Genomic DNA, 24,427 nt, shown 5'->3' on the forward strand with positions numbered 1-24,427 from the left:
AATTTGTCTAGAAGTGCTGATAGCATGTGCATAGAAAAGTTGTTTGAAAGCCTATAGCTTCTCTGCTGCTGAAAAAGCAAGCATTTTGTTTTTTAAGTTCCTAATATATTATTAATAACTCATTGGAACACTTACCCTGAATCAAAATGAGATAAATATCCCTTAAATGCTCATCTCCTGTTTTGTGTGTGTGTATGGTATAGAAGTAGGAGAGGGATGAGGGTAGGGGGCTCTAGGATTAGATTGTACTAAACTAATAAATCTGTGAGCAGAAATTGGCACTTCAGAGAGGTGTATCGCAAAGGGAGATGTGGAGTTGTGTATGTTTTGTTTCAGTTTTGTGTTGTGTATTCAGTGCAAGTGCACTGAATTTAAATCTTCTCTGCCTTTCTCCTTTTTAACCATCTTAAGGGGCCCTGGATAGTCCTAGTGTTTGGGTTCTCTGCTTGATGCAGAAAAGCAATTCCAGGCTGTGCAAAAGCAGAATTAAACCAGGGCTTATTCCCCTGTAGATTGCTGGGATGTAGCTGGCTGCTACACATACTGGGATTGAGCAAAGGGCCATGAAATCTACAGTTCTGGGGGCATTTTCCTTTAACACAAAAGTTGGACTTGCTGTTTGGTATTCTTGGTTCGTGCCATCAATCTTTAATCTTTGCAGCTGTTTTCTGCACTAGGAATTTGTGTATGTAATACCTGTTCAATATGCAGTGTTCCAGAGCTTTGCTCTGGAGGAAACCTATCACAAAGTACTGATGTCCTTACACAAATGAAAGAGCATAAAAGGCATGATTGAGTATTTCCAAATCAAAAAAGCCTCTTGAAATGTATTAATAGGTTATCAACATTTTGTTGACTGCAAATACGGGTACAGTATCATAGAATATCTCAAGTTGAAGGGACCCATAAGGATTGTAAAGTCCAACTCCCTGCTCCTCGCAGGACTACCCAAAACTAAACCATATGACTAAGAGCGTCATCCAGACACTCTTTGAACTCTGACAGGCTTGGTGCCGTGACCACTTGCCTGGGGAGCCTGTTCCAGTGGCCAACCACACTCTCAGTGAAGAACGTTTTCCTAATGTCCAAATGGGTGAGGGAAAGATCTGCTCTAGTTTGTAAAATGTGATCACTGGGAGATTCACCAGGCTCTCTGCCTGTATTATAGGCAGACTGTGGTGATTCCTGTTCTTTTATGTTGAAAGATGTTTTGTACTTCTTACTACAGGTAATTCTATAGTTATTTTTGACTGTTACTATATTTGAACATTTTACTTCTTACCTGAGTCAGGAGCATTATGTACTATATAGAACAGAAAAAAAAAAAAAAAAAAAAGCATTATGTTTTAAGGTTTGTATTGCTTTTTAAATGGCACTGGCTAGATTTTTGGAAAATGATCCTTGACACAAACCATTTTGGGCCTGATCTGAAGTTGTAAGTTATTCAGAAAATTTGTACAAATTGTTAGGTACCTTTACTGTCTAAGGAGCTTGTATTTTGAGGGGGAAAGGTCTTTGTGTTTTCATTGGCCAGACTGAGCTGTCAGTGGTCCACAGTACTGCACAGGCTGTAATTGCCAAATAGTTGGTTTGACTGATAGATTACTTCTTTCAAATATTCCTGCTTGGAAAAGTGTATTTTGACACCTGTATTCTTAATATTTTGAATAAAATAATAAAAATGTTGTTGGACTTGTTGTAGACTTATGGTTTTCCAGCTGCGTTTGGGTCTACATGTAACTATCAGGTTCTATGCTAAATATTATCTCGGAGTCTGTTGCTTGAGCTATAGTTTTACAGCACTGTAAAGAAGTTTTATAACAATACAAATGGGCACTTAACTGATACTGGGTTTGCAAGGAACTTCAGAAACTACAGTCAGATTCCCATACAGTTATAGATAATAGAATTATTTTTTCTGGCACTTGGACATTTAAAAAGCATTAACATTCAGCAGTGCTTAAATGCAAAGGAAAATATTGATTACAATTTGGAAACCTTCTATGAGTTATGGAGTATAACTATATATTTTCATCTTCTACTCTTTAAAAATTAATCTGCTCCTTTTATCTCTGTTGTATAAAAGGCCATGTTGTTCAAGCTGTGTGGATAAGTAAGGTGAGCCCCTGGTTGTTTTCTGTTCCAGCTTTAGCTTTGGAAGACATATTAATGGCAAGAGCTCATGGAGTTGCCTCCCTTCTTTATGTGAACTCATAATATACCTTGAAATGTTATTCATCTACTGTAAGTAATATTTTGGAAATAATTGGAAGAATATGTGGAAGGAGTCATTGCTCAGCATGAGCAGTGCTTCCAGAATCTGAACTTCTTGGCACTGGCTGTGATAACTCTGGGATTGAAAATGTGAATTCGAATTCTCTCTTGTTTGCATTAGGTGCGTTCTCAAAATTACTACTGTTCCTAATCATCTTCCCTTACAAAAAAAAAATAATAATAATAAAAAAAAAAATCGGAGATCTTTGGAATCAGATGAATGTTTCAGGTTTTTTAAATCCTTTATTCTTGGTTTTGTCTCATCAACAGTGATAGCTTTGACTACTTCGATACTGTGTGGCGTGTGTCTGTCTGTCCCCTCCCAAAAACTCATGTATGTTTCTTTGTGACTCTGCTTGGAGCGCTAATCCATCTTGCTACTGCTTTCCCTTTCTCCAGATTCTTCCTCAGCACTGTTATGTACTTTGCCTTCAAAAAAAATCACCCTGCAGTTGTTTTTATTTTATATAACAGTGCAACAGAATGGCATTTTCTGTTTAAGCAAGAGAAAAGCAAAAAAAAAACCAAACCCAAAACAAAACCAAAAAGCAATTCTTTTCTTTGGGAGTGGTGGCTTTTATTTTTAAATTCTATTTTCAGCCAACACTATTGCGCATAGTGTTCTGAAGCACTTGTTGACTTCTCTGGATAATGGAGAGTCACCCCTTCTTGTGCTTTTATCAATAAAAAAGATGACTTGCTTTTCCAGGTCATCTTTCCTTTCCAACTGGACAGTGCACACGCTTTGCCTTCAGAGTACGTGGAGATAAAAGCAGCAGCAAACAGAGGTTAGAGCACTAGAGGCAGGTAGTACTAGTGTACTAGAGCCTGGAGTGTCTCAACTGACTTATATATAAGCATTTTGTAATTTGCTGTTATTCTGAGGAATGTATAGCCAGCAGTCTCCCAGCCACGAGTGTGCTTCAGGGGGCTCCGTGCCATGGTGGCAGTCTCTGACGCCGCGGCCTCCACGTGAGGCCACAGCCGAGCCTGTTCTGAGGCCGCGCTCCACCAGCACTACAAGGCTTCGGTTTGAGAAGGAACAGCTGCCTGTCAGCAGAGAGGGCACGGGTGGCAAGAACACGCTCGGGCAGTTCTTCAACAGCTGCGTTGGCTTCCTTTTGGCTTCTGGGTGCAATTCAGGGTTTTGGCCCTGATTGCTTTTACACCTAATGTGACTTGAACTCTGGCTGAGAGGCTTTTCTGATCCAGCATGCCAATTAATGTCAACCAGGATACTTGACCTAGATCATCCTAGTTTTTAATGTCAAGTAGCCATTGGCAGGAAGTTTTTCGAGAAGAACTTTTGACTGTGGAATGTGCTCCCAACCTGGTCTGGTGGAGTCAGCTTGCTAAGCAGGCTCAGTGCCAGGCCTATCTTATTTCCTTGCCTATGGAGATGAAGAATTGTTCAGTGCTTCTCCTGTTCTCTTTTGCCCCTGAAGAAAGACAGGTTAATGTGGGTTTTTAATCGCTATACTAAGATTTTCCACTTCAGCCATGTGGGAAGACAAGTGAAGTATATTTTAAAGAAAAAATAGCATACGTGCCTTTATACATAAAAGGACTTTTTTCCTGAGAGAATTTAATTGAACGTTTTGCATGAAATGAAAGCAAAAGACATTCCTCACACAGACCAGTTTGGAAGTATGGCAAGTTAAATTTAGATAAGTGCTGTTTTCTTTCAGCTTTGTGGAAGACTCTACAGTTCACTGCCAGGCACAGAAAGCTTCCTTCCTGCTGGGAAAGGAGATTTGTCAAACCATTAAAACCATCACCAAGTTCTTTATGCTTTAAGTACCCTCCCTAAGCCTCACAGCCGAATAGACTGTAACAGGGCCTGCTTTATCCCACAAGAAGGTGTTTGATGCCTTTTTGCTAGCTATGCCATTTCTGATGAGGTTGATCAGAAAAAAAAAAAAATGTTTGGGAGCAAGAGTAATTTTGAGAAGGCAGTGTTGCAATGACAACTGCACACCAAAGCTAGAGTGAACTGTTGGAATATAAATACAGTTGTAACTTTGGCCTGGAAAAACTCTATCCTCTTAAAACTGTGAGATTTCTGAATGTTTACTGGCAAATGCCCAACAGCCAACCAAGATGACTGTGGTTATAGAAGATTACAAGGGAGGAAGAGGGGAGATAAACGCGATCTAAAGCCTAAATATTAGTTCAGAACACTGGGACCAATTTCTAGCAATACAGCTACATCATGCCTGTTTTTGCTCAGATGAGAGACTGCTAGCTCCTACAGGCTGGGAGTTCAGCTTGCATACCTGATTTGGACAGGATAAAAAAAGTCTTAGCCACCTCCCTTTCCTGAACATGTTTTAACCTTTTTCCAGTTAGTCTGGCTTCTGGAGAGCTTTGGGAGCATGCTTTAAGAGAAGAAAGGGGAGATTTGAAATAAGGAGAAAAATTGTTTCAGGAAAGAGTTAGGAAATAAAACAGGAATAAAATTAAAGAACTTGAAAGTATTAATAGTTTTAGTTTTTGACTATCCAATAAAATTGAGGACTGTGTAAGGAAAAATAAGAGGTAACAGAGAAGCTAAACCTGATCAGGTGGCTTGATTTACAGTTAACTCACTGATTCACAGTCAATTCACTGATTTCAGCAGATTTTGGATAATACTTTTTTTTTTTTTCTTTTTTAAGTGTAGAACAAATTAAAAAAGGCTTAAGAAATTAAAAACTTAAAGGAAGTAAACTAGGGGAAAATATATAGGTCACACCTGAAGGGAAAGATCTTTTGGTAAGTTTTTTTTGAAGACTGGTAATGAAGAGAGGAAGTTTCTATGCTAATGAGAAGAGTTACTACCCGGAGTGAGGCAAATCTTAGGACATCTGAGGAGAAAACTACTGAAGGAATAAGTGCAGGCTGCTGAATATGTTGAAATAAACATGCTGATTGCTGTCATGTAAATAAAAGCAGTTATGCGAAGACCTAGTGTTACCCACTAGCAGGCATCTACTGTATTGAGTGGAAAACTCTGAGAATGTACATGTTCAGTGTTTTTTTTACTGATTCTTAAATGGAGAGGATTAAGGTGTCGCTAGGATGTGGCGTGGGATTTCTCGCCTGTGTTATAGATGTCTACCACTTCAGTGGAAGGTGGGAGGAAGACCCTATATATATATATGTATTCAGAAATGGGAACCCTGTAGAACTCTTACCAGGCAGGGGACAGAAGAAACAGGCACTTTTAGTCTGTGATTCATTTGACCTCCTTTAGACATGTGCTATAGGATGAGTTCAGTAGAAGAGTCTAGTTCTTCCCATGGGCTGTAAAGGGAGGCTAACATGACCTGTTCAGATAGAGACACCTACACTGTAAACATCTTTATTTGGTCAAGTGAATTCTGGCTTGGTGTCCACATCTAAGAATGGAAAGACAAGGGTGCTCTGTTATTATGGCTTGTGGTTAAGTGTCAGATGCCTTCCATTCTACCTGAGTAAAGGCTCAACACCTTTTCAAAGTGGAAGTTGGCATTCTAGGGCCTCCAGAGATGAGCCCAGGTAGGGCTAACGATTCATGCTGAAGCACTGCAAGGGCATCGCCCCTGTGCTGTCTTTTCATGGGCAGGAGAAGCAAACCTCTTGTGACCCCTTGTTCCTCCTGTGCCAGTGTACATGGACACCAGCAATAGATTGAGCTATAAGGTTGGGTCCTGCAGCATCACTGGCAAGACGTTGAGCACATGTATGGTTCACCCAGCTCTGGGGCAGGAAGCTCCTTCAAAGAGCTGGAAGCAGGAGCCCACTGAATTGCTCCCATCTAGCAGTGATTGATTTACACGTCAGTGTCTGTGGACGTGACAAGTGGTCAGGCAGTGAGCTCCACAGGGACACTTACTGGAGAGCAGAGCGTACATTCTGGTGACAGGCTTGGTGCTTACCTGTAAATCACTTAGCACACGTTTGGTGGGTCATGATAAATAAATGATTTATTGAATCTGGTTCCTGGGTGAAATTGGAGCATTGCGGTGTATCACGAAATAGGGCCACATAAAATAAAAGAACTCATATTTTGTTATTAGTAAAAGTAAGTAATCTCTTGTTTGGACTGTAAGTAGTATGCGGATGTTACCATTCTCTCACTTGTTTCTATTATATCCATATAAATCTGCTTTTGTTACTTCAGGGCTTTGAGATTTTTGTTTATGCTGCAGAACTAACTAACTAAATGTATGTATCTTTATTTTATGTGCAAAGTCCATGTACATTTTTTCCTCTCAGTTTTTCCTGTGGTTCTTTTGGAATACCAGCATATTATATGGTGGCTGCAGTATTATTTCTGTGAGTACGCAATATAATGGGTGTCTCTAGAACTGATCTTTTAAAAAACAAAACAACTGTCATTGTGAAATGTGTTCATGTTAAATTTTTCAGGAAATTTTTGACAGGGAAGTTAGTAAAAAATCTGTTTTGATTTTAAGTTGTATTAAAATTCAAGGCACTGGACTAATCTTTTTGTTAAGGAAAGAAGGGGTGTCAAATTTAGTGTTAAGACTATTATGAGTTATTTTATTAAAGTAGGTTTTAAAAGGTAGCCTTGTTGAGAGTGTCTCCATTTTTACTGCAAAAAAAACATAAATAGATCATTATTACGCCCATTTTCTTAAAGTGCTCATTGTCTTTGTGCAGGTTCATTTTATAATGTATGCATCTGGTAATGAAAATAATAATTAAATTCTTTCACAATGAAACTATGATTAGGGGGAGGGTGGGGGCGGAGAAAGCTCAAGTAATACTAGCAGCTGGATTCATACCCAGTAAAGCTAGCTAATTGACTAGTAAGGCTGATTCTTTACTTAATGTACTTTAAAGCCTAAAGTTTTATATTTTAAAGCAGTGGTTCTCTTTTTTTCTAATAGGCACTCCATATTTGGAAACACCACTTTTTTTCCCTTCTTATTCTTCCCTTATTTTTTTTCCCCTTTCCTACCACCCCCCTATGCCCCCCATCCCCCATGTCTTCTTCCCATCCTCATGTATGCATTCTGGCCTTCAGCCATTGAGGAATTGCTCTGATATTGGGGCTGTGAGGGACTCAGGCACTGTCTTGGAAGTGTTTGAAGAAGATGCTGCCGAGGAGGTTGGAGAGGCCTGAGAGAAGGTGACTGTTGGTCCCAAGAGGGCACGGGGTGATGAGTCATGCTATATGACCAAGTCTCTCAATTCTGGGAAAGATGAAGATGTAATCTGGAGCTAAGTAGCAAAACAAAAGTGATGTGGATTAAGATAGAGCTATTTGGGTGAGTGTGTGCTGATTAAAATGTAGGAAATAATGCAACAGTTGTAACACGACTGACTAAAAGTATTAGGATTAAATCTGATTTACTTTTTTAGTTCTTAATCTCCCTCCTTTTCATTTTGCTTTTACATATTTTCTTTGTTCAGGATTTTGGGATGATGTGCTTTCTTCATGTTTTTTGTCTGGGGTTTTTTTCTAAATTTTTGCCTTTTCTTTTAAATCTGTTGATTTCTTTTTTTTATGGCCTCCATTAATACTATTTGGCCCAACAGTATCCCTAAACACTGTTTACTTCCCTGTATATCCTCTGCATTTCTTTCAAGGCATATTCAAATAGGTCTACTGTTGAGTTAGGTCTTGAAAATAATAGAAGCAGCATCAAATGTTTTGAGAACTTAAGACAAATTTTTGACAGTACCCAAGCTCAGCATAGCTCTGGAGGTCTGTATTCAGGTCATTTTACAGGCACAGCTTAAAACTGAAACAGTCTCACAACCTTGGACTGCGTAATGATTCCCCTTGTGTCACCAAGGGGAGAAAAATGAGGTGGAAAAGACGTCAGACCTGGCTGGGTATGTGGGTTTCAGCTTGGAGTAGCCGTAGTACCAGGGAACATCTTTGTCAGGGTGCCTTTCAGTCATGTCTGAGGCCTGGGTTGGCCTGAGTCCATGTAAAATGTGATTTTTGGGAAGGCTGATCCAATCCTTGCATGAGTGCTGCACTTTTGGTATGGTGTCAGTTTTTTCCTTTTTGAGATGTATCATTTTAGTGTTTTAATAAAATGGATGCACAGCCTGCTTCATTAAAAAAGACAAATGGTGTACAATATTAAAGACCTAAAAGATGCACTAAAATGATGGCATGTAGTATTAAAACTTTTTTGCATCTTTTGTTTACATCTGCAGAACTAGAGTTACGGTGTGTTACATCTGACTAAAGGGAATAAATTTTTTTTTTATTCCCATAAATTTTATTCGCTTTAATAACTCTTTAATGGGGGCATTATCAAGTTCAGCAGGTTGTAAAACTTATTTGTTAGAACTTTTAAATTGTTTTAAAAAGAGTGTGGGGATGTTTTGTCCTATGTACTTTTTTTGGCAACAAATTGGAAGGGGAGAGCAGGAACAGAGAAGGTAGAAGGGTGTAAATGACATATGCAACTGATAAAGAGCTCACCCGCTTCTACCATATAGTGGTAGATCCAGAAATCAGAGTTCAAATCCGTGTCCAGGTTTGTACTGTGCTTTTAGTGAACCCATATTTAGAAACGGAAACCCTAGAAACTAAAACCCTGACTGCTCTGATGGAGGAGCTCAACTGTGTAAGTACGGAAGAAAACTGAGGTTTTGTCTCTTTCCTGCCATTTTTCTTGTGGGCGTTGGTAGTGGGGTGTATATGATGTGTGTAATGCGTAACCAGTACTTTTCTGTTGAATGACATTGTGTGATATCTATATGTCATGGTAGTGGTGGTAAGAAAATATGACTTTAGAAGTTGCTTACATTTAAAGTGCTTTATTATATTTCTTTCCTGTTTCAAACAACTGAGAAGTAGAAAGTTGTTTTCTTGATGGGTGGATTAAAGAATTTTCTCCATGTTCTTTACCATTATGAAAGGCTAGTAAATCCTGTTTCCATGTGGGTTGGTCAATTTTTATGAGTAATTGGTCCAGTTAATTTAAGTATACATTTTGGTTGGTTGATTTTTTTCATACCACTGATACTGAGGTTTCTAGAATGAATTATGTACTTGCAGGACATCTGGTACAATTCATCCTCAAAAAAAAAAAAATATTGGTAAGGGGTTGTCTTATTTTCTAAAGTAATAGAATACAGTATAGTAGCTTTGTTCCAAAAGAACATATCAATGAGCCTTCATTGTTCTTGAAATGATGCTTTTTCTCATTTGCATTCCTCGATTTCACCGTCTACCTAAGGAATGGGAAGATCTTCATATTTCCAATGTTGATTGGTTGGTGTCTGTGAGAGTGTTTGTGTCTTCTCCCCTGCCAACAATCATAGTCATTAATCTGCTCTTGAATTTGTGAACTCAATTTAGCAAGTTTGGTGTTTGTCTCATCATCAATCTGCCATCCCCCCCCACGACTAGCTAGTGTTGAAGCCTGTAGGTTGATTCATGTGATTAGATTTCTTCAGCTCAGGTTCAGTCACAGTTGTCTTCATACTTACTGATCCATATGATTGTTGTAAAGTTAGGTAAAATAGAGAGGATGATTCCATAGACAAATTATTTTTCTGTACTTTCACTTTTGTAACCTTCTGCTGATAAATGGAAGAACTGTGGCTAGAAGCTTACCTGATTGTTATTGGAAATTCTAGCCCTTAACATTTCAGAAAAGTTTGTTAATATGGCAAAAAAGAGTTCAGTGCTGTTACTCGTATCTGATGACAAAGAAACATCTGTTTGAAGAGCTTACAGTGACCCAGTTTAAATAGACTGAACTGTGCTAAAACCAGTTCTACAGTATCAGGTTGGTTTTTGTTTGTTTTTTTTTTTTTTTTCCTTTCTCTTTTTCCTTTCTCATTTTGAAAGAATCAAAGATAAATGTCTTGCACATTAAGAGATGAGCTATAATAAAACATATATGGATAATATGGCAGCAGTCCAAGAGCATTAGTATGCATGCCCTGATCGCGTTGTGGTGGCAGCTAGCAGTCACTCTCAACTTACAGTTAAATGCTACTCAGTGAGCATGGAGAGCCTTCCTCTGTGAACTGTACCTGTTTTGAAAGGAAGAAACTCACCCCAGTTTAAGGCATTTGTTGCCTGGATTGGTGTGAGACCTGTTGGTTTGCAGAACTAGAGCCCAGTCTCTCCAGGGAGCAATATTTGTTACAGAGGGTCTAGCCCGCAGGTGACAGTGTCTGTAGCTGTGTGGATAACTGTGTTAGGATGGAGCATGTACGTGTTGTAACAGAAACGTATGGGTAATATACAGTCTTGCTGACAGACGTGGAGCAATATGCCCATACATTAACAGGCATATGACAGTCAGATGAGCGCCATCACTATTGCATGATCTTTTCTGCCCAGTTCTCTGATACAGTGGAGGGTGCAGGTTCTTACAAAACACAGCAGTGGGAATTCAGAAGTGAGAGTAATTCCCCTAGCCCTTGCTTGCTGCCTTCCCATATCTAATTAGCCATTGGGGAAGACTGCAAGGAGTAGGCGGCTGGCCAGATGAATTCTTAGAGGGGATTGGATCTGGTCAGCAAGCTACAGCTTGGACATTCCGGTTTGGATTACAAAAAGAAAGAAAGAAAAAAAAAAAAAAAAAAAGGTTTTATATGAATTTCTGACCCAGCTTGCTTTGAAAGGCTCATACATTAGATGTTGATGGTTGTTATGTTTAAAGACCAGGTTCTTTTTCTGTTCTTAGGTAGAATGCTTTTAGATCTTAGTAGTTTCTTTCCATGGTTATCCATTTATTCCCTTTGCTTAGGGCAGGAGTGATCTTTACTGCTTCTCTGCATTATTACATGCTTCTTGCAAGTGTTCAGGCTTTTACTTTATTATCCTTTGGAGACTCTTTTACAGAGAAATGAACCTTGATGTCAGGTGGTAGTGAGCATGAATATTCCAGAGCCAGATTGCTCCTGCTGTGGAAAACGTTATACACAGGAAGAGAATTAAGGGAAGGAAATTTTCCATGAGGTTCTTCCCACAGCCCTTTCTCATCTGTTCTTTATATTTTGGTGGTGAATGCGACAGATCAGAGGAGAAGGCAGCTTCATAAGCATGGGAGATCCTGTGGGTAATGTTGGGATCCATGACGTGGAGCCATCTGTGAGGTGCACTCTGTGTACAGCTGTTAGATTTGTTGGTTGTCTCAGGCTTCTTGGGGGGAAAGGTACTAAAATGTTAATTTTGCTCTTGTGAGCAAATAAATTGGGTCATTTTATTTTTTCAGTGATCACTACTTTGTTGATGCTTTGTGAGATGCTTGTTAATACTAACATTCAGAACATTTCAGAGGGGAAAGGTTTAGGGTTTTGTGTTGATTCTCTCCCTAATATGGCTGATCCATTAACCACTGTAAGTTGAAACAACCTGTAAGATGACATCTGATGTTTACGTATACAACTGTTTCATAAAGGATGTAAGTTGTATGTAGAATAGTAACCAAAACATTCCACCTCCTTTATATTTTTGAAATTAGTACTCAGTTTGCTTTTTTCCCAATATTGTATGTTCAGCTTACCCGTGATTTCTCAATAGTAATTCACTTGTACTGCAGGAAAGATGACAGAATGGAGTAATGTTGTTTTTCATGATTATGGATGTTGTGTACATTTCTAATATCTCAAACCATTTCTTTGATATCAATGAAATACGGGAAAGCTGAAAAAAATAATTTTAAGTTGCTTTTTGGTTTTGTTTGAGGAAAATAATTGTTCTCACAGTATTTTGATTTAGCAAATCTGTGTTTTTAAGTAGATTTATGCCTCTTGAAGAATGCATTTTATGTCTGTCTGGCACACACATATTGTTAGTCATCCATAAATGAAAATAATTGAGAAGTGACATAGGTCTTATAAATGTTTTGAAATTTTTGAGTGCATTTAAAAAAATTATGAAAGCTTCATATTTCTGATTCTTTAAATCAATCAGCCTGGGGGTGCGGGTGTTTGTACTACTGTCAAAATATTAAGAATTAGACAAACTTGAACGGACTGTTTTACAGTTTGAGAAACTGGAATTGTTGTTTGTGGTGTGCACTTAAATACAAATTTAATGTGTCTTCTGAAAAAGCAGAAGAATTTTAGTGTGCTTCATATTTTCCTAAGCCAGTAGTTTGGCAAGATCTGTGGTAGTTTAAAGAATTGTTATGAGTATGGAGCTGCTGTGTGTTCATTTTATTGAGGCAATGTGTTTGGTTTGAGGGTTTATATTTACTACAAGACAAATGAGAGGCTTTGTTTCTAAAAGAGTCTATCTAGTGCTTCTCAGAAAGGAAAGAGAATAGTTCAGGATAATTGCCTAAGAACTTTCTTTTCCTCCTTTTTTTTTTTTTTTTTTCTTTACAAGTTTATTTGGAAACATTACTGGTTCTGATCACTCTGTCCATACCTAAGTGTATGACACTGCCTTTGACTAGTAACAGGATAAATTTCATTTGCTCCTACTAAAGTTTCTGTTGGCTTTAATGTGAGATTTAATACCACTTAACATGGTGGGAAATAGTCAAGGGGTCTAAAACTTACAAAGGTATTAGAGAATCATAAACATTAGAATTTCTAAAATTGAAAAAAAAAAAAAAAAGGGAAGCCTAATGTGTTGCAAATCTAGATGTATGCAGTAAAGTGGGAATGCCTGACTTGCGTATAAGACAAAGCACCTGTAATCCAGAATTAAGAAAGTTGTAAAGTGAAATAATAATAAATTGGTAAGAGAACACATGTGGTGGTAGATGGCTTTCTGAAACTCTTGCTAGCTGGTGAAGAGGTTTGAATTGCTGTATGACCTAGGAATGAGTGCCGAAGATAAAACGAACCATGTTTGGGAAGAGAAAATGCAGTTGGCAATGCAGTACCCAAATACACTAGATAACAAGGAATCATTGCTGACTACTGTTGGCTTCAGTGATTTTGTTGGACACATGGCAACAGTATTTCAGTGTGATCTGTGCTGGAACTGTGCAAGTGTAATTAATTCTTCTGCTGGGTTTATCAGGTTGTCAGCTTCTTACTCTCTTCTCAAAATGGCCTGGGGTACCAGGAGAAAGTATGCATGTCTAATGTAAATGCACACATGTGGAAATAAATTGCATGTATACAGAAAACGGTTGTCTGCCAGGCACTTCCAGTTTTTCACTCTTCATAACTAGTTATATTTTCTGTGTGCTGCTTCTTGTTGTGTAGTGATATCTGAGATTTCTGAAGACAACAGAAGAGTATTCAAATAAGAGAATTTGGGGGTGAATATTGGTAATGCAATGCTTCAGTGATGATACAGAGACCAATGTATTTGTTTAAAAAAACAAACCACAATGGTTTATTTTATTTTTTCCACCCCCCCAGGCTTGTGATATTACTTTAGCAATCAGGTGCTGACAGAATATTAATAATAGTTAATGCAGCATATTCAAAAGTGTAAAACAAGTGCTTACTTCCCCCCCCCCATCTCCAATTCCACATCTTTAATTATAAGAAGGAAGAAGTGATACAGAAGCCTAAGGAGGTTGGTTAGGGTGATGAAAGGGTACTGGGGAATAGGGAATCTTCTTTAACTTTGTTTATATTATGTTTTATAAACTTGTGGATTTTTTTTTATATTGCAAATTATTGTTGAATGTAGGTAGCTCCCCACCCCACTTCTCTTTTAAGTGCAAATGTAGAAAAGGTGGTGTCTGGCAGATCTGGGGAGCTCAAGAACCTGGTTCTGCACTGGATGCCTTCAAAGGCTGAGTGGGAGGTATGTATAGCTTAGACTTTGAGATTGCAGAAGTTGAAACTGATTTTTACATCATGTTTATACCTTCCAGATATAGGTGGCTGCAGAAATTGAAGGCTAAATTAGAGCCTACGATAATAAAGGTAGCCAAGTAGAATTATTAACAGACAACTGATTAAGGCAACTTTAAAGGATGTTTTTCACCATGGAAAGATGTTTCCAGGCATCACTTGCTCTGAAATGCACTTTAAAAAAATTCTCTGCTCTGCAGACAGCCAAAAAGCTGTGCTTGTGAATGTTAAAAATGACCTTGAGCAGAAGAACTCAAAGGTTGTTGGTGGCTTTGTACTGAATAAAATAAACTGGCACAGCAATGAGAAAAACCTGCATTAAGGTTCAGGGCCCTGATTCAGCAAAACACACTTAATCTTAAACATTGATACAGTCCTTATTCGTCTGCAAATGCTCATGTAATTCCTGATCAGGACACAAGTTAGATAGTAGAATAAACCATATTCATGAGTGTATGTAATATGAAGTCTTGATAATGTCCTTAGATGGGTATCTGAGATGTCTGAAGCAGGAAATTAACCCCTCAAAATGAGTCTGTGCAAGTAGTTAGCCTCGCTTTTTGGAGTTACACCTTGTGGAGAGGTGTCCCTAGGTTTGGTAGTTACTGTTTTTTGTAAAACTTCTGCAAAAGATTGTTGCTATGAGTATTTGAGAGTTGTTAGGAGACCTGAATTAAACATCTGGTTTTACTAGCAAGGTGTAGAAGATGCCTGGGTATTAATTGAGATCTCAGTAGAATAAGGTTATTTCCTTTCTATCAGTATAAACACTAATAATGTGTTAAGACTTTTTTTTTTTTTTTCCCCTGTGGGTATTGAATTGCTGTATTTGATCACTTTAATCTACATTATTCAGTACTTCTTGTCCTTAAATGTTACTCTTAAGCAGTAGTTATAATACTAATTTCTTAGATACTAGTATAGCTAGTATATTGCATACTAGTATAAGAATGCTAGCTATATTAATTAAACTTTAAACTAATATGCTAATAATAATGATACACTAATAATAAGGCTTCTCCACCTTTGCTTCTCTTACATCTGATTTCTGTGGCTTTAGTGAAGATGGGTGGAATTCCTATAGACAATTAAGTAGATGTACCTAACACTTCATAATAGTATTCACCTTAATTTTTCAGCTATGTTTTTCTTTATATCCATTCTAAGATTTTTCTATGCTAACATTTTATCTGTTATTTCAGTATTTAGTTTGTATCTGGTGACACATTTCATGAAAGCATACTTGGCTTTACTGTATTAGTATTACTAATATATTAGTATATTAGCACCATAAAGACCAATTTATCAATTTTTCCATTCGGTCATGTTGCATAAAATAAGTAGCACCCTTACCTAATTAGCACTTTACAAAATAATTGTCATTGCTTTATACTATAGCTATCTCATAAACAGCGTAACAGAATGTATGATAACAAGAATCATAACTTACAACTCTTGTCTTCAGAAGATTCTCACATGTGGTGGTAGACCAAGGGCTGCTTTGGCTGCTGCTGGGAAGATAGGTCAGCAACATTGGGTGACATGGTCTCAGGACAATTTATCAACTGTTCTGTGTTAATACTGGTACCGATGGGAGTATCTGCATTTGCTCTCAGGAGAATGTTTTTGTCAATAGCATCTTTGCTTTAGCAGATATGGTTTCACGTAATAATGGGGTCCAGGTGGGAAGAGAATACATTATATTAAATTCCACCATCTTTATCTTTTTTTTTTTTTTTTTTTTTTTTTGCTGCGCCGAGGAACAATGCATACGAAATGACTGCCTTATGCTTAAAGAACATTAATGTTGCATAGTCAGAATCAGCAGTTAGCAAATGGCAGAATTACGGTTGTGTGGACAACCTGTACTTGGATGGGTTGTAAAATACTTGCCCCATCCACTCTAGGACTTGCACGTGTTTGTGCAAGCATGCCTACGTAGGGAGCCAAGCAGACAGAGAACAACCTTCCTCTCTGCACTTGCTAGCTGTGAGAAATGGTATCCACAAAGACCATTTTTTATCAGATGGTTAGCAATGAATGACAGTCTGACTTCACAGATGTTATGTTGTCATGATGGTTGTGTTTTGGGTGCATGGGCACGCAGGTTGCTGCTGTAGCTTTTGAGTTGTGGGTACGTGCTGAGTAACTGCACTCGCTGCTGCTGTCTGATGTTCTTAGGACAGCCTGATTTGGGAAGTTTTTGCTGGACTGTTGCGGCCCTAGAAGAAAGCTGCTAATTTGTATTTTTGGGTTTTGGCTTCTACTTTTGGCAGGACCACACAATGTGTCCCACACTTGGCAGCAGTGACTACCTGGCTTGAAAGCCTTCCTTGCGTCTTTAAATCACCCTGCTCAGCTGGAACATTGCAACACAAGTTCTTTGTTTTTGTTTTGGGGGTTTTCACAACACTTGGTGTTTGGAAAACCCGTAATATATTTTTGTCTTGTTACATGTTGGAGAAACTTAAGAAACCATGGATATTGCATGGTCAGCTGTGCATACCATGAAAATACTTCTTAGTGTTTTCTGCTGGACTAATATGTAACATGTGAACTACTTACACTGGTCTCTCCTAATCCCTCTTCCTGGTAACTCTGGGGTAAACTGGAAAGTTTTCTAGGAAACACGGTGTAGGACACAATACTTCGGTAACTGTGTAATACGGTCAGTGACCAAACTTTTTTTTTTTTTTTTTAAACTAGAGTCGGTCACCTATATGGCGCCCTGTCATTCAGAGGCCACAAAAAGGACACGTTAGTGCAGAAAGATTGGTGAACCCACAGGGGTGGACGTGCTCAGCCTCCGCCGCGGCGGGGGAGAAGGCCGATGGGGCAGTGTGCCACCTCCAGCCTCTGGGCCTGGGGACACGGCTCTCCGTACTGTACCGGCGCGGGGGGCTCTGACAGCCAGGCCCTGCGGGAACGCTGTGGCCCTCGGTCCGGGCCTAACAAATGCCGTGGGAAGCTCGGTAGGTCTGTGGAAAAGCATCTGTATGGTGGGAGTTCCTCCCCTGCCGACACAGAAGGCACCGTCACTGATATTACTGAAAACTGACACTTAAAAATCGTGAAAGCCTTCTGACGAGGAGGGTATTTTGTGAGAAGAGGGGTGGTTCTTGGGAGTGAGGGAGTGAATCTATTTTAGAGGTAGGTGGAGCGTAGTGTTATAGCAGTTGTGACATAACTGCCAAAAGAGTGTCCTTTTTCAGTAAACTTAAATGTGTTCTGTTCCTGTCTAATAAGACTCTATAGTACCTAAAAAATGTCTGTAAAAAAACAGACTAAATGAAGCCCTCGGAGCTCAACCAGAGAAGAATCACAACACCCTCTGCTGGTACTAGCGGCTCCTTCCTCCTCCTCTCCTCAAGGACTTGCCTGGCCGGTATCCTAGACATAATAAAAGACAGTTCTGAAGTGCAATGCTGGCTCCTCTCATTTAAGATGAGGCTAATTTAGCCCATTTGTATTTATTTTTTTTTCTTGCAAGAAATCTGATAGTTTAATCTGACCAGTAACACCACCACTGAAACAGATGAGGATGAGGTGGTGATGTTTCTTCTCCATTTTCAGATGCGAGAATCCATGTTACTTTCTAACTAAGGGTACAGAAGGCTACTCCCAGTTGGCCAACTCTTACTGAAGTTGGAGTTGGAGGTTCTGCATGCAAATATTTCTGGAGAAGGCGTCCATCCCTTCGGTGGGCTGATTGTTGCATTCGAATGATCCTGCAAAATCCATTGGGTAAACTTGTGGTTTCATGAAGTAACGATGTGTTCCTAGGGCCTTTCCTGGAGTTTATCTCTGCGCGCTTGCTCACGTTTTTAGAAAGCCTCTGTGTCACTTGTCAGATGATGAGCAGTCAAAAGCAGGCAGGCTGGGCAATTCATTTATTTATTTTTGTTTTCCCAGTCATGCTCTCAAACTCTTGGTAGGCCTGTCGCATATTAATATCCTCTCTGCTTCCTTCTTGGCTCAGGATGACTGAGAAGGAAATCACAGGTTAAGATGAGGTGTGGACACTTTCTGATTTCTTCTCCTAAAACACGTCTGGTGCCTGCCAAAGCAACCCTCTGCATGATCCTGACCCCCCTCCTCCTCCTCCTCTTACCAGCCTTGCCTTAACACACAACGTATCGTGGTAGGTGCTGCCGCTTTCACTCGGAAAAACAATCCTCACCCACGATATTTTTTTTTTGGGGGGGGGGGGGGGGGGGAGGCCGTGAGGCGCCGAGCACACACACACACACACACACACACACACACACACACACACGCTGCCCTGCGCGTAACCCCCCTTGGAAACACGGCAGTTTGAGGGGGTGTGAGGGGGGGGTTGGGGTTGGGGCGGCGGAGTGCTCGGTATTCCTAACGGTCGCCGGCTGCTTACATAATTCCGTTACGAAAGCGTGCGCCGGGGGCACCGCGCTCCTCCCCGCGGCGTGCGGAGCGGGCGCGGAGCGGGCTGCGCGGCCTCCGGCGCGGGAAGGGTTAAGAGGAGACAACATCCTGTCAAAGACCTTGTTTTTAATTTTGCCTCCCTCACTGGCACAGATCCGGCTAAGAGCAGCCCAGATTAGTTCGGAAAACCTTTGAAGAGATTTAAGATGTCCTTCAGCCAGTTTGAAGGTTTTTGTCTTGCAAATCCAGTACAAGGGCGCCTGCAGGCATCTCGACCCTTGCTGTGCTGCTGATGCAGCTCAAGGTCACACCAACCCGCCCTGTGACATTCAACAGCGCACACACACAGAGAATTATGCGGTGAAACTGCTTCAGCATTCAGCCAACCAACAACTTCCTCAGTTCCTCACTAAAGGAAGAAGTGTATATATTTTTTTTTCTTTTTGTCATCTTTTTTTTTTTTTTTTTTTTGGCTTCGTAGATTTTTGCTGCAGGAAATAATCCAGGATTTCTGGTGTGTGTGATGACAAGGTCATTTCTTAATTAGAACACATGTAAAGAACAAAGCTAAATGGCTTCAAAACAGCTTTGTAGTTGATGGAGAGGATTTAAATTATTTAAAGAGATAGTCACCCAAGTATGATGGAAACTGAATTCTAAACACATTAACACTTTCAGTACTCTACGCTTTCCATATGCTACTCAAAAAGAAATGTCAAACTTAATGATCATTATTGCAACTGCTGTTAAATAAACGTTTTTACATCTATTTATAGTTAGGGTTGTATTATGCTTTCTCCTATCAGAGTTATGGAAGCAAGTTTGTTGTTTATTTTGTTTCTTTGGTTTTTTTTTGTTTGTTTTGTTTTGTTTTTGTTTTTGTTTTGGGTTGTTGTTTGGTTGTTTTTTTTTTTGTTTAAACAGTGAAATATTCCACGCTGGATAGAGATCAAGAGATAGCCATAGGAAATAGCTTCTTGGAGATCAGTGACTTAATTTTTACCATATCTTATATTTTGGTGAATGTATTATCATAAATATATGTGTGCTTGTGTGCGTATATGTATGAATTACAGTGCAAGTATACGGGCATTATTTCGGAACTGCTGCTGGGAGAAATCTGGAATACTGTCCTCAGTACTCAACGTGGTTGCAAGGCGTAAGAATATAAACAAGGTGGATTTGAGATTAGGGAGTGGGAATGAGAGGAGAGAATTGACAAGATAAATGGCAACTTCGCTTAGTTGGAAATTACTGTGAGCTGGCTGGAAACACTAACTATAGGAGGCATCTTGGAATTTGTATTTTGTTCCTCAGATTTTTGTTTCTTTAACTCAGAGCACCTAAATATAAAGGCATTGGTAGAGCTGTTTTAACCATGGCTTGGGGTGGTTGTATATTAATTCTCCATCCTTTTAATCTTATTCCCTCCCTCTGCCTTTTTTTGGTTTTGTTGTTGTTTGTTTTCTAGATTTCTTGTTATGTAAATGCCTGGGGTCCAGTAAGATGACTACCTTTCTGTGATTGAATTGTGAGTGCACAGCCTGAGGTGCCCAGGGGCAGCCTCATGGTACCTGCACACTGAGGGCAAAAACATGTTTGCAAATTGTTCACCAAGGGGAAAAAAAGCAAAAAAAAGCATTGAATAGAAACTTTCCTGGCAAACTTAGGTCTATATGTGTGTTCAGAGATGCTACTGCATGATGCATCAGGGAACTGAAATGTGAAGAGATAAGTCTTCCCCTTGTAGTTAAAAGTCTAGCACTTAACTGGGATTTAAGTGTTTCAAGTGTAAATGACATAAAATTTAGTGAGAGTTTATTGCTTCTTGTTGTTTTGGTTCTTGTTTTGTTTGTTTATTTGTTTTCTGTGGTAAATCTTGTTCAGCTGGAACATGAGGCACAGCAAATGTCAAATGTCGGGCTGAAATGGAGTATGCTTACTAGAGAGAGACTGTGCTGGCTCACAGGACCTCTTTGTGAGAAAGGAGGAAACTGCATTTGCCAGGATAAAGAGGGGAGATCAGGCGCCACAACTTCTTTCCTCTTTGGGTTTCTTTTTTTCCTTTCCCTGTGCTATCTGGCTCGGACAAGGCTTTTGAGAAGGGAACGATGGAGGAAAACAGACTCCACACGAGAAAGATGGACAGGATGAAACTGATGTGCTCTGTGAAATCTGTACATTCCTGCCCTTGCCTGGGGTGTGCTGTGCCCTTAATATTATGGGAGACCTAAGCTCACCTGCTAGTAATTTCTAATTTACTGTCCTAATTCATCGATTTGTTATCACTAATTGTACTTCATTTACTTCTGCGTAGTTTCCAGTACCTAAAGGGTTGAAAGGTTGCTGTAATTGGCACCCGCAGCTGCTCTTTCTTTTGACAGGGGATAATTTTGCAGCCTATGCTTTGTGTGACAGCTGCCTAATTGGGCATTCTCCCCTTGTAGCAAGCCTGCCTCCTCCAGCCTCCCTGCTGACAAATGGTGGTGGATTATAGATGAGGACACGCTGACCCGTTCGACCTTGCTGAGACAGCGGGGAGGGGCCTCCTGCTACTTGAGGGAAGCTTTGGGTCATTTAAAGGACAAGGTCATGAGCCAGGTGGGGAAATGACATGATATCACATGACAATAGCCCGATGACACGGTCAGTATGTCAAGGACAAACTCATCAGTATTGATTAATGCTGCTTTTTCCTGGTGTCTCTGCGAAGCCACTGATGTTTCAAAAATATTTTGTTAATTTATTCTAGATGAAGTGCCAAACGTTATTTTCATGGTTATTTTGGGGAGTATTTGTACAGTGTTTTCTTCTCAATACAGATCACATGAAAAGCAGTGTTGCTAAAACCCCGCCGATGGTAATTTATAGGGTTTGTCTCAATGTTTTTGCTAAAATGTACATCTGCATGTACTGTAAGGAAAATGCTAGGAAGGATGCATGATGGGGCAGAACTTAAGGAGGGGGGAAGAAAAATGCCTGCTTTTAAATTTCATCATTTCAAATTTCACTCCTACTTGAAATGCACGTGTATGGACCTTTATGAAAACACATGTCTCCACATATGTACGGCTGTCTGGAATGTGGGAGAAGTGTTTGAATAAAAAGAACCAAAGAGAAAAGTTAAATATAAATTGAACATTTGAAAAAAAAGTCTTACTTTAGCTCAAGGGCGATACAGTTAAGATAATGCCGTGCCTATTTTAGGAACTAATACAGTATCCAGCTATGCCAGGCAATAAAAACCTGCTAAGTGGGTTTTCGAAAATGTTGTGAATACAAGTGACAATATTTTGAGAGCATCTTCGTGTTGCATTTCTATGCTAATAAACTTCAAGGTAAATGAACAGCTTGTTTGACATTTGCTATGTTAGACAATAATAAAATGCTTTCTTCTGGAGTAATTAGACTTGATAGATTGATTATGTTAAGAAGTAAAGATAAATAGAATCAAAAAGAAAAGTCTCTCGAAGGGAGTTACTGCCTGGTTTTGAACTTCAACGCTATCATTGTGTTTCAGCTGCTGCTTAATGGTGCGTCTCGCACACACGCGCGTGTGCACACATGCACACGCGCACACTCAGAGGCACACGCGGCAGGCACCGAGTTTCTGAAACAGCCTGTGAAGCCGGGAGAGGGGTGTTCACCTCGGAGCACGGTTCCCATTTCTGTGGGATCTGATTTGTTGTTGGGAGCTGTTGTGTCTGAACCTCGTCAGTTCACCAGGATGTAATTTTACTCCCCCGAGGTAAAAAGCCGTCAGTGGTAAAGTGTGATAAATTAGTTCACTCAAGTAGATGCGCGCGCGTGTGTGTTTAATTCTGACCTTGCTGTGCATGTGTTTAGCTGCTCTCGGTGCCCGAGTCAAGCCTGGTCGAGGTTTAATCCCGTGCCCTTGTACACGTATACTTGATTAGTAGTTGTGGTTATCTCAGCAGAAGGCATTTTGCCCTCCTCCTTGTATTGGTCGGGACCCGGGCATTGGGGAGTCAAGTCGAAGGAGAAAGAAAAGAGATTTTGCATTAGTATTCTATGAAAGCCTTACTGTCTGCAGAACAAATTGATTGCTACAGTGTACCTGTGCTTGGCACCACTGCTGTGAAAGAAAGGTATGGTTGTAATCTGTTTTATTGTATTACATATTGTGACACTCCAGGAATGTTTAACATTTGGCTCTTCTATGGCACATGCTAGAAGTCTAAGTAAAGAAAAATATGTGAATGAATGAAAAGTATGCGAGGCTGTCGTATTGGCAGCTTTGTTTACTACAATGAACTAAGTAGCCCCTGCTAATGAGACAAATTTATTGTGTGTGCCAATGGCAACGTAAGGAGATGGATAACTGAATTCTCTGTATTATATTCAGTTACTGACATCTGTGTCAGTAGTTGCTACGTACCTACACAGATAAAATTCTAATTAACATTTTAAGGGGGTTTTGGTTTAGCCTTTAGCAAGATGATAAATCTGAAATACACTTGCACATGGATATGTGTTTGCTTCTTTAAATGAAAATGTGGGTTTTTTTCCTAGTTTTTAATATGCTGCATGAGTGGGTATGTGAGGGGTGGCATAAATACAGGAAAATCTTAGATGTGCTGCTATGATAAACAGATCAAGAACAAAGCTGAGGAAAAGTCTGACAGGATTTGAGCCTTCATCTCTCCCTCCCCTTCCTCCCCCCCCCCCCCCCCCCCCCCCCAATAATGTGTAACTATGCACCTGTATTTTAATGAGAAAGCTAGTGCTCTTCATTTCCTTAACTCAGTTGCAGACTTACACAGTTGATTCTCTGGTTTTATAGATGCTCAGCTGATGTCAGTTTTGTGTTTGATAGGAAGCATGAAGCACTCCATTAATAAAATTCAGGCTGTTTCACAGAGAGCTGTGCTTAGTGCTTCCTTCTTGGCATCACTGAAGTTGTGTTGGTGATTATTTGAATGTTTGCTTGTGGTCACTCCAAAACATCTGAAGTATCTGCTCTTGTCATGCAGACATTCCAGGCTAATTAAGTTTAGGACAGGTGGCAGACTCCTCCTGAGCATTTAAATCTGCATGTAAACCTAGTCTAATAACTTGATGAGAAAATGAAAATCCATCTTTCCTGGTGTGTTATCACCATGCACAAGCCACAGAGGTATTTGCAAAATCCTCTCTCTACTCTTTGTCCTGGCAGGTTACAAGTAAATGAGTTGCTTTAAGGAAATGAGGGACTTGGAAAGTGCTGTATGCTGAGGAGCAGGCATGCACTGTAATAGTTACTTCTGTCATATGGTCTTGCCGATTTAGGATTAACACTTTATAGATGTGCAGTATATTTATATGAGTGTACCCTTGATCTTACATTTTACACCTTGCAAAGAGTGTGAATGCACCCGTATATATGCAAGTCTTGATCTTTGACAGCTGAGAAAATTTCGAGGAACCCTGGATAGGGAGGCTCTGTGATGTGACTGTACTCAAATAATTATGACTTTAATTACAACTAATTAGTCAAAACTTATTATTCAAAGCAAATATTCTGTGAGCTATTCTTTCCCCTGGATTTTTTTTGAAACAGAAACACATGTTGTAATGTTAACAAAAGTCGTTAAAAACAGTTGCACGTTTTACACGGCAGATTGTAAGATCAAGGGACTTGACCATATCTAAGAAGATTTTGAAAGTTAATTGCAGTAATACTGCAGAAATGGTTAAATCTTATATTAAATTCTGTATTGACTTTTTGTAGATTTTAACCACTTAGTGGCAGGTGGTTGAGTTCTGAAGAAGATTTTAGATAAATATAGGGCAATACTGCATTTCGATGCAATTAACTTTTGTTCATAAATAATTCAACCTATGACTTTAAATGAATGATTAGAGGGAAAGAAAATGACATGTGATTAAATCCAAGTCTTTGAAAACATTTTACCAGTCAAGATTGCTGTGACTGCTTTGAGACATCTTATAATTCCTTTTTCTAGTAGAGCCAGTTGTGGGAGTTGTGGGGTGGGTTTTGTTTGTTTGT

General features: G+C 39.5%; 1 protein-coding gene across 14 annotated transcripts in view; it reads left to right on the top strand.

The window, feature by feature from the left end:
- Window positions 1-24,427, top strand: part of NRIP1 (nuclear receptor interacting protein 1) — a 143,990-nt gene that overhangs the window by 88,617 nt on the left and 30,946 nt on the right. For 2 of the 14 annotated variants that reach the window (XM_032989796.2, XM_032989797.2), the window contains exon 1: window positions 21,971-22,165. The exons of 7 other annotated variants lie outside the window; for them this stretch is intronic. The gene's annotated coding sequence lies outside the window, so the exon portion shown is untranslated. Of the gene's footprint in view, window positions 1-2,146; window positions 2,245-7,223; window positions 7,394-20,993; window positions 21,019-21,970; window positions 22,166-22,391; window positions 22,527-24,427 lie in introns of those variants that run through there. 5 more of the 14 variants (XM_032989795.2, XM_032989799.2, XM_032989790.2 and 2 more) reach the window with 4 other exon arrangements.

Source organism: Tyto alba, unplaced genomic scaffold, assembly GCF_018691265.1.
Source record: "Tyto alba isolate M040663 unplaced genomic scaffold, T.alba_DEE_v4.0 Super-Scaffold_14, whole genome shotgun sequence".
Taxonomy (NCBI): domain Eukaryota; kingdom Metazoa; phylum Chordata; class Aves; order Strigiformes; family Tytonidae; genus Tyto; species Tyto alba.